General features: G+C 36.2%; 1 long non-coding RNA gene across 1 annotated transcript; it reads left to right on the top strand.

Moving 5' to 3' along the window:
- The first annotated feature begins 2,742 nt into the window (after window positions 1-2,742).
- Window positions 2,743-6,241, top strand: LOC309690368. Its single transcript, XR_014271723.1, has 3 exons — window positions 2,743-2,763; window positions 4,470-4,536; window positions 4,662-6,241. It is a non-coding gene; the product is annotated as an uncharacterized lncRNA (long non-coding RNA).
- Window positions 6,242-9,603: the final 3,362 nt, after the last annotated feature.

Here is a 9,603-nt window from a genome sequence, read left to right as displayed (position 1 = left end):
TGGATGGATGGATGGATAGTCTATCAATGAGGTTCTGAATGATAAATGAATAAACCTCTCTTTAAAACTGTTGAGTCATTGTTCATACTTAAGTGAGGGCAAGTTATCACGCTTTTCAGTGAAACATCAGAACTTTGTAAAGAAAGTCTTTATTTCACCATTCCATGTTTATTCCAAATTAGGATAGGGCAGGTATAACAAGTTCAGTTACATCAGTGGTTCCCAAACTTTTATTGCTAGGCCCCCCTTTGTTTTACAAGAAAAATATTTGCGCCCCTCCGACCCCCCTGTCGTGTTTTTAATAAAACATCAGTAGTAGTGAGCAAGCTTCTTTATTTTAACGTGGCTCACATCCATGCATGTAAACATAACCCGCCGCTGCTTCATCGACAATGTATATATCACAATTTGGTTTAGACACCCCCCTAGTGGTGAAGCTGAACTAACCCACATAACTCCTATCAACACATCCCCTTTTCTTTAGATGTTAACTGCTGAACAACACTGTGGAAACATACCTAACATTGCATAGCTTGAATTACATCACAAACATTTGTGACAGTGTAAACTACTGAACACACAATAATGCAGAAAGTTATATATATATATATATATATATATATATATATATATATATATATATATATATATATGCTTAAAGGTTTAGTCTATCAGGTGGCTTGATAGAGCGTGCTGATCACAGGTGTTGTTGGTTCAAGTGGTGTGTTGTTGTCATCACACTGTCCTTCCGATGATCCCATTGTCTTTTGAGTGTACAGTAAACTTCAGTTTTCACATTATATGATCTTGGGTTTACCTCCTCCAGTACAGTTGCTCTCTTTGTCCAGATGTTTGCATTATTTCACACCTCAAACATTTAAGCAAATACAAGTAAACTGCAATAAATTATAAAATAAACTACTAACTCTTGTATGCTAGGTCTGCACCTACATGGTTATTTTTGAAAACGCAGCTGTTTCGTCCACACGTAAACGGCGTTTCAAATCACCGAAAACTGAGATTTTTGCATTTACGTGTGGACAAGGAATACAGAGTTCGTCACGCAACGTTAAAGGTATGTGCCTTTTTTCACGTCATGCGGTGCACCACGTTATTGTTTACATGAGATGAATTGCAGAATGGCAGATAGTCAGATCTTCAGGTTTTACACGTTTACATATACAGATGCAGTTACTGTCCCTCCATTTTGAAAAAGCAGAGGCGTAAAGGTGTGATTATTTTAAGTGTAGTTGTTTTTTTCCCCCTGTGTAATAATATTCAACATTGTTATCAATGCATTTTTCAAAAAATGCCTCTCAAGGGAACCATAGAACCGAGGGACAAATTGTGGCAGGATCAGCCTGATGTTATTCGTATCCCACTGTAACTTTACTGTATAAAGAGCTAACATCTCCAAAATGTGAGGAGTAGTTAGTCATTACAACAAGTGTTTGTGAACTAAAAATCAAGAATGTGGGATACTGTTTGTCTGTGATTTGAACAGCCCAGCGCTGCTCCCCACGAAGGGAAAACCAAATCTGCAGGGGAGACCTACCTCGGCACTTGTGCAGGTGAAACCAAAGGGAAGATATGCTTCACCATATTTTCTAGTCTTTGGCTTAGAATGAAGTTGGTTTGGAAACATATTCAGCGATGCTTCATCTCCTGCTTTGCGTTTGTGTGGGCGCCCAGTGCTAGCAGTGTCCCCCCCCTCCAGGGGGTGGGCCCCACACTTTGGGAAGGTCTGAGTTACATGATCAAGAATGCAACATGTTGTACAGCTATGAATTCTCTTGTGGGTAAAGTGTGATAAACCATGCAGATGTGGTTTTACTGCACTAGAAAATTTCTCCTTTAATCGTGTGCATCTGATATTTCCGTTTATAACATGAGTGACTAAATTTCAAGTGGGGGAATCACTTAAATTGTGACAATTTCTTGTTAACCTAATGAATGCATTATTCCCACAAAACATCTTGTTTTATTCTGCAAAAGATGAAACACACACACTCACGACTTTTGAGTCAGCAAAACAGCAGCAGACCACTTCCTTTTTGGTGGCTCCTCCTCAGATACAAATGAAGCTCAAAGTGAAGTTCAAGTCTGCTTCTGTCTCAGTCTGATGATCATGATGTTGAAATTAAACCAAGCAGCACTGCTCTTCACTCAGCTATTAGTGGTGTGGCATGTCTTTGCAGGTACAGAGTATATTTATGTCTTTTTATCCAGATCAAATACAAATACATTTCTAATTTTTTTTTCCTTTAAACAATAGAGTTTGTTGAAAAAGGACACAGAAATATGATGGTGTTCACAGGAGATTCTGTGACAATGACTTGCAACATATCTGAGCCAAATGCAACGCAAATCTCATGGACCAACAACAGATCTGTTTTCCACTATTCCATTGTGCTGAATCGCACCTTTTCAAATTTCTCATTTTATAAACTGAAAATAAATCACGAGTTACCTACAGAGATAATTATTTTTAGTGCTCAATCTGAGGATAAAGGACTTTATACATGTAGCATAACTGGCGCAGATGGCCTACACAGCATTACGTGGAATTTAACTGTGTCTGAGAAGCCCAAAGGTGGGTAGAACAAAAACATCTCCCAATCACTTTTAGTAAATCTTCAATAACCAATGAAAATTACATCTATGCTGCTTTACAGAATCCATTTCAAAGTATTTTCTATCCATACTGTCAACTGCAATTGGATTTCTTCTTTGCGGCATCATGTTGGCTGTTTTCCTCTGCAGGTGAGTAAAACCTTTTTAACTTCATAACGGTTAAAAGAATGTAGCTCTTCTTTGTGCTGCTGTACATTTATTGTCAGCTGGGGAGACCGATTTGATCATAAAACTGACATGCCATTTTCTATTGTGTCTCCTTGGATGATTATTCTTATGTTTACCATACCATTTAGCTTTATTTTGTTTATGTCCAGGTGTTCAAATATCGAAAGAGTGCATCAAATAAGAAAAAAAAGAGGGAAATTAGCATTGATTTCTGTGGCTCATATCACAGTGAAGATTGAAATTTAATTGCATATATTAAATTGCAAGGTAATGCAAATAAAGAAAATATATGCTGCATTGCAGATTAATCCAGATTCATAAAGTCTAAATGAACTGATATCTTTCGATTCAGTTCAATAACAAAATCATTACATTAGTTTTCACAGGCCGAATGCTCACACCAGAGAATTCACTGAGCTCAGAAGGTTATTTTATTACTAAAATTAATCTTTTATTTCATAACCAGTTGAATTATTAGTTTCATTAGTTATTAGTTTACAAAATAATCAAAGGTTTGAGTAAACCTAAATGCTTTTTTTGACCATTAAAGAAAGAAAATGTAATTGCATAGTTTGGTTGGTATTTTTGTAAGTACTGCAAACTAGTTCTAAGTTTGACAGGTGTACCCAGCATGTTCATGGCTTTTTTTCTCTATAGGGTTGAAGGTGCAAAGAGGAAATGGCACTAGCATAAAAATAGTTAGATGCAGTTTTAATACACTGACTCTGAAGCCATTTTTATTTTGTGGTAACCTGCTTGTTTTCACTCTACAACCACAAAAGTACACCAATGTGGTATTTTAAGGCTTAACACTTTCATACTTAAACCTAACTACTTTTGGCCATCATATTTTAAAATACCAAAAAACAAAACAAAAAAATGCAACAAAAAAACTCTTGGAGTAATTTTGGTAAGTTGGTCATTCCTGGGAAACTTCACCACTGTTCCAAGTGTTCTCCATTTGCATGTAATGGCTCTCACAGTGGTTCACTGAAGTCCAAAGCCTTAGAAATGACTTTGTAACTGTTCCAGACTGAGAGACATCAGTTATTTTGTTTATTTTTTGACAGACCAGTGTTAACCAGTGATGCTAGTATTGGTCATCGTGCAAATGTACTGTTTATAAGGGGAAACCTGCAGTCAGTTCAGACTGAAGAAGTCATTTCGATGAGTGATGAAATGTTTGTCCCAATGAAAACACTAGATCCAGAAGAACAGGATCAACTTTCTGGGATTTCCTTACCTAGATAATTGAGCATGCATCAAGACCTTTCAGAATATCACAAAATTAAACCCTATTACTGCAGTAACCAAAATACAAAACAAACTAGAAGAACTGACAAACAGTAATCATACTGTATTTGCAACTATTTAAATCCACTGTCATTATAGACACGCATTTTTTTTTTCACATTTTCATGTTGGTGCGTGTAATTAAAACCATGGTTTCATACATTACATCTATAATTCATTCCTCTACTTAAATATCAAAATACAATTATAAATAATTATCCTTATCACTATTAGCAACTTTTCAAAGAGACTGGTGTCTTGTGTTTCTTATACACTGTAATAAGTACAGTGCCTTTACTAACCAGCTCTCATAGAATAAAGTACTGAAGCACCTGCTGGACAGCAATAATATGGTCACTGCTTTTTCTCAACAGAAAATTTATGATGAGGACACTGAATCAGGATCCAGTCGAGGATCAATTTCCTCCTCAGTCAGAAGAGGTCATAAGATCTTTATTACAGTATCTTTAGCATTCTTACATCTCTGCCTTAATTCCTATCTTAAAATCTCCCCTAATATTTATTTGTATTTTTTGTCTTTGTATGTGGGTCTCTCTTAACCACAGGGTACCACTGCTCATTTGAAAAATAACACATGGAGGAGTCAATATACAGAGTTGCAGAATTCAATCTATGGTCACTTCTAAGCTGACGAGACATCCAGATACACAGTTACACCGAGACTTGGACATTTTTCTGTTTCAAAGCAGGAACTGCAAGGGAACACAATCAGAGGGAGGACATCGCTACTGTAGCCTCTTCAGCTCAAGGGCACATCTCTGGCTTCGAGCATGGCAGTTTCAATCATTCACATCCCTGTTTTTAGAAGAAGCAGGCAATGAGAAGAAAGTTTGCATTATCCCATACGGAAAAGAAATAGTAAAAACTTATATGTGATGACTCATGAAAGTGGCCACTTTCATGAGTAATCACATATAAGGCTTACATGATTTACTCATAAAAGTGGCCACTTTCTCATTACTTTCATACATTGTTTTAGTAAGTATCCAAAACATACAAGTTTCATTATATAATTTTTCAAGGGATCTTATATCTGTTTTCACACTTATATGCTTTTCATACACGTTTCACACAAGACAGATACAAACTTTATAAGATTTATATATATCTTTTCCATATGGGATGGGAAGAGGGACAAACATGTTGTTTCAGGGTCAGGATGAAATGCAACGCCCAGTATTAGATAAAATACAGAGTCTCTGAAACTGTAAATCAGACTTAGTGGAGTGGAGCCAAAGTATAGAACTATTACGGGCGACCGTGGCTCAGGGAGTTGGGAATCTGTAACCGGAAGGTCGCCGGTTCGATCCCTGGGCTCTCTGTCCTGGTCGTTGTGTCCCTGGGCAAGACACTTTACCCTACTTGCCTACTGGTGTTGGCCAGAGGGGCCGATGGCGCGATATGGCAGCCTCGCTTCTGTCAGTACACAGCTACAACTGTAGCTTGCCTCCACCAGTGTATGAATGTGAGAGTGAATGAATAGTGGTATTGTAAAGCGCTTTGGGTGCCTTGAAAAGCGCTATATAAATCCAATCCATTATATGGAGCAGGAAATTAGCAATAGTAGGTGCCTTTACCATTTGACTGAATGTTTTTTTTGTTTATTTTGTTTTTTGTTTGGCTGCACTATGACGTCAGACAAAGTTATTGCCATTTCAAGAAAGTATTCTTAAATCAATGGTTTACCTGGAGCTTTGTCCACTAAGGTTTTGTGAGGGAATATCACAGAATGGATAATTCCGATTAGGTTAGCTTTTAAATGTGTATAAAATCAGATGGTTATAATTTCTTGATTAATGCTACAGTCCTCCAAGACTTCATTACATCCCATCAGGGTATTCATGTTATCTAGTCAGCTTTTATTTAGATCATGTTATTGAAGTACGGATTGCTTGGAATTGTTTTAAAATGTCTTGTAATTTAAAGTGAGACCTAAACTCATTAACACAAACCACTGACCCATCTGGCCATATGACATTCATTTTGTCACAAGACCCTGTTAGTACCATATATAGTATACTGTAGTATAAACAACAGTGAAGATATGCCACATCTTGTGGCCCTATCCCAGTTGTTCTAAAATACGTTGCTACCATCAAATTCAAAATGAGTTTTTTTAAACTGTTTTTTTAAATGAAAAAGTAAAATATTCATTTAAACACTCCTGCATTTTTAATTTTCTACTGTCAATAAAATCTGAGTTTATGAGATGTGGAAATTTTTGCATCCTGTTTTTATTTACAATTTAAATAGCATCCCATCAGAACTTAGTTTGTAGAACAAAGTTTAGTGTCATTCATAAAACATGTGAAATAAAGCGCTGGTCACAGTTTTACTTTTGCAGAAAAAGCCAGACCAGGTGCCTGAACAAGGACCTTTACAAAAACAGCTTGGAGGAAAGGTTAGAATAACGTTGTATTTTCATTTCTCACAGTGTTTTCAGTCATGCATTCACCTTTTTCATAGCTTCCATAGTTTTTTCTGTAATTCTTGCAATGAAAAAACAGTGTTACTAATTTCTCTTAAACCTAACTGGACCATTGTGTGTGACCATAACATTATGTGTAAAAGTTATGTTATTATTATTATTATTAATTATTATTATTGCTTTCTGTTTCTTTTTCTAAGGACTTGGGACATGTACCAAAAGTTCTTGTATGATTGTAGTTTACTACTACTACTGATAATAATATGACAATATATTTTCTGCACTGGCATCAGATTCCTTGTCCTGATCAGGAGGAGTTTCACCTACATGGCCGCTATAACAGTTTTTGCCTAACTCGGGTTCCATTCACATTATATTGTGCATCTTCCAGTGACGAGTCCAGAGGAGAGCTGCCTCCATCCTCAAAGACCCCACACACACCCGACTGATCACACTGCTGCCCTCAGGACGAAGGTTTAGAAGTGTGAAATCCAGAACATCTCGACTCAACAACTCCTTCTTCCCCACTGCTATCAGACTCTTGAACAGCTGACCTATTTTAACAGTAACAATGATTTTTGCACATCAGGTCATCTCACTCACTTCTGTTGTGTTTTGTACGTGTTTTGGATTTTTTTACGTGTTTCTGAGTTTTTACGTGCGTCTGAGTTTTTAGTGTTTTGGAGTTTGTACATGCTTCGGGGTTTGTACGTGCTTTGGAGTTTTTACGTGTTTTGAAGTTTGTATGTGCTTTGTCTCTAGGGGCCACTTGTAAATATACTTTTATTTATTCACTCCACATAAAATGTAACCATTAAAATATAAACACTTAAGCTAGACAGATAGTGGACAAAACCATTCAGACAAAATTAGTTTATTTCATAATAACCATTCAGACATTTTACAATGCAAATCACCAAAACTGTGTCTAGTTCTTAATTCATCCATTTCAATCTTATCTAATAAATAGGTACAATCTAAAAGAAAATTAAATACCAAAAACAAAATATTCTCGCACACAATCTTCCTCATAAATCCCAAACCAGATGTTGAGGTTATTTCTCAGACTGGTAGAACCAAAACTTAAATTAAATCTTGTCTTTTGCACAACCTTTACACCAAACACCAGGAACATTAAAGAAATAATTTTAAAACATTGGCATATCCTTCAAAGTGATCCAAACTTACCAGGGATTTTTAAAGAACCACTAATGATTAGAGAGGTAAAAACATTAGAGATATGCTTGACAAAGCTTTCCAGGACCCTAAAACTCCAGAAATAACCTTGATAAATCATAACCTACAAGATAATCTCAAATGTGGGTCTTGCATAAACTGTCAATACACAAAAAATCTAAAATGATTTAAACACCCTATTAGTGGCAAGCTCATTGACATAAAGGGTTTTATGACTTGCAAAACTAAAAATGTAATCTAGATGACACAGTGCCCATGCAAAAGAAACATATAAGAGAAACATCCTGGCCTCTAAAAGAATGAATTAATGAACCCAGAAGCTTGATTAATAGAAATGATTTAACCAGTCCTGTTGCAAGACATTTTAATTAAATAATTCACCTTTATTTTTTATCGGCATTAAAGCCATTAAACCTAGTCAAAGAAGTGGCAATATTAATTTTATCAGAAAAAAAGAAGCATTCTGATATTTTGTTTGAATAGTTTACAGCCTACAGGTATGGATGAGGATTTATCTATTAATGAGTTTCTGTGAACTTTGATGGCTCTGATAACTTATCCAGGAGCTCATAAAAGATCCTTAAGAAACCACTGGTTTCTGAACTCTCCACTACTCAATAAACAAAATAAGGAATAATAATAATAATAATAATAATAATAATAATAATAATAATAATAATAATAAAACATTGAAAACTTTGAACTCCTTTGGAAAAAATTTGGAAAAATGCATATATTTATCTTACCTCATAAGAAGTCATGCAAGCATATAACCATGTTGTTTACATTACAGTGTAAACAGAAGAAAACCACTAAAAGTATTATAGTTCATGCCGTCGTCATAGACAATCCTGTTCGCCTGGAGCTCCACATACACATTGTCTCCCACTTCGAGAGGGATGACCACAGCATTGCTACCCATGTCATTGGCATCACTTCCACTGGTATCCCAGACGGATGTCAGTCTTTTACCATTCTTCATGAGGCTTACAACGGAGTTGGGAACAGAGTTGAGGTTGTTAAACATTGAGAATCGAAAGAAGTACATTCCTTTGGTCAACAATAGTACAAAGAAACAAATAAATATAAAAATAAGTTATGAAGTTATGAATGATCAGTGTTGGGACTAACGCATTATTAAGTAACGCGTTACAGTAACTACGTTATTATTGTGGTAACAAGCACGGTAACTAGTTATTATTCCAAAATCAGGAATGCGTTAGTCGTTACTGGGATTTAGATAGGGTCGTTACTCGTTACTTCGTGTGGTGGCTATCGCGGAGCTTCCACAGATTCAGTAACATTAGCAAGTGGTGGAGGCCAGCAGGTGGAGGATGGAAAGGGGACGCAGAAGGAAAAGAGACCCGAGGCGGCCGCCGGTCCAAGTGTGAACTGAACTTCAGGTAAGAAGTTATGACCTGCAGTCTCTCTGGGTCAGATATGAACCAAGTTTAGGTGGAGTTTATTTTCGCTATTCTGACTTTTTCCACTGGTGTCAAGCCAGCCTCCAATTCGAGACTTGCAGTCAAGCCAGCCTCCAGTTTGTTTTACGTTCCCTGTGTATTCAAAGTATTACGGGAATGGATGTGGAAACCGGATTTCAAAATAAAAGCCAATTTCGAGTGAATTAACAGATATATTAAGAACATAATAATGTATAATTTAGGCTTTTATTTTCTTTTTTTTTACAAACTCTAATGTTAGATCTATATGACACAGCCTTGTACCCTAATTGTGCCCTGTCACTATCAAGGCCATCTTATTTTGGATTTCAAAGTAAAAGCCCTGTGAATCTTCATTTTTGAACTACTCTTTCAATGACTTAATAATGCTCTTAAAAGCAAAAGTCGTATTTCCAAATA

The sequence above is a fragment of the Aulonocara stuartgranti genome (genome assembly GCF_965226115.1).
Source record: "Aulonocara stuartgranti genome assembly, chromosome: 16".
In the NCBI taxonomy this organism is placed as follows: domain Eukaryota; kingdom Metazoa; phylum Chordata; class Actinopteri; order Cichliformes; family Cichlidae; genus Aulonocara; species Aulonocara stuartgranti.
The sequence above is the reverse complement of the archived record's forward strand: the minus strand, read 5'-3'. Positions and strand labels throughout refer to the sequence as shown.